This window comes from Passer domesticus, chromosome 26 (genome assembly GCF_036417665.1).
Source record: "Passer domesticus isolate bPasDom1 chromosome 26, bPasDom1.hap1, whole genome shotgun sequence".
In the NCBI taxonomy this organism is placed as follows: Eukaryota; Metazoa; Chordata; class Aves; order Passeriformes; family Passeridae; genus Passer; species Passer domesticus.
The window spans coordinates 1193928-1195550 of NC_087499.1; positions in this window are offsets into that span (position 1 = coordinate 1193928).

A 1623-nucleotide genomic window follows, 5' to 3' on the forward strand; every position below is an offset into this window, starting at 1 on the left:
GAAATTCCGCATGGTTCAGGATATCTCCCAGATGCAAGGTGCCCCCACAGGCAACTGTGTCTGGTTTGAGAGTGCCACGTGCCTCCTGCAAACTGACATCAGGAACCTGGCCTGGTGAGTTTTGTTTCTCAGGGGAAAGGGCATCGTTCGCGTCCAGGGCCCAGTGGCCCGGAGTGGCCGGCTGCCTGCTGAAATTCCGCATGCTTCAGGATATCTCCCAGATGCAAGATGCCCCCACAGGCAACTGTGTCTGGTTTGAGAGTGCCAAGTGCCTCCTGCAAACTGACATCAGGAACCTGGCCTGGTGAGTTTTGTTTCTCAGGGCAAAGGGCATGGTTCGTGTCCAGGGCCCGGTGGCCCGGAGTGGCCGGTTGCCTGCTGAAATTCCGCATGCTTCAGGATATCTCCCAGATGCAAGGTGCCCCCACAGGCAACTGTGTCTGGTTTGAGAGTGCCAAGTGCCTCCTGCAAACTGACATCAGGAACCTGGCCTGGTGAGTTTTATTTCTCAGGGGAAAGGGCATGGTTCGTGTCCAGGGCCCGGTGGCCCGGAGTGGCCGGCTGCCTGCTGAAATTCCGCATGGTTCAGGATATCTCCCAGATGCAAGGAGCACCCACAGGCAACTGTGTCTGGTTTGACAGTGCCAAGTGCCTCCTGCAAACTGACATCAGGAACCTGGCCTGGTGAGTTTTGTTTCTCAGGGCAAAGGGCATCGTTTGTGTCCAGGGCCCGGTGGCCCGGAGTGGCCGGCTGCCTGCTGAAATTCCGCATGCTTCAGGATATCTCCCAGATGCAAGGTGCCCCCACAGGCAAGTGTGTCTGGTTTGAGAGTGCCAAGTGCCTCCTGCAAACTGACATCAGGAACCTGGCCTGGTGAGTTTTGTTTCTGAGGGGAAAGGGCATCGTTCGTGTCCAGGGCCTGGTGGCCCGGGGTGGCCGGCTGCCTGCTGAAATTCCGCACGGATCAAGATAGCTCCCAGATGCAAGGTGCCCCCACAGGCAACTGTGTCTGGTTTGACAGTGCCACGTGCCTCCTGCAAACTGACATCAGGAACCTGGCCTGGTGAGTTTTGTTTCTCAGGGGAAAGGGCATCGTTCGTGTCCAGGGCCCGGTGGCCCGGAGTGGCCGGCTGCCTGCTGAAATTCCGCATGCTTCAGGATATCTCCCAGATGCAAGGTGCCCCCACAGGCAACTGTGTCTGGTTTGAGAGTGCCAAGTGCCTCCTGCAAACTGACATCAGGAACCTGGCCTGGTGAGTTTTGTTTCTCAGGGGAAAGGGCATGGTTCGTGTCCAGGGCCCGGTGGCCCGGAGTGGCCGGCTGCCTGCTGAAATTCCGCATGCTTCAGGATATCTCCCAGATGCAAGGTGCCCCCACAGGCGACTGTGTCTGGTTTGAGAGTGCCAAGTGCCTCCTGCAAACTGACATCAGGAACCTGGCCTGGTGAGTTTTGTTTCTCAGGGGAAAGGGCATCGTTCGTGTCCAGGGCCCGGTGGCCCGGAGTGGCCGGCTGCCTGCTGAAATTCCGCATGGTTCAGGATATCTCCCAGATGCAAGGTGCCCCCACAGGCAACTGTGTCTGGTTTGAGAGTGCCAAGTGCCTCCTGCAAACTGACATCAGG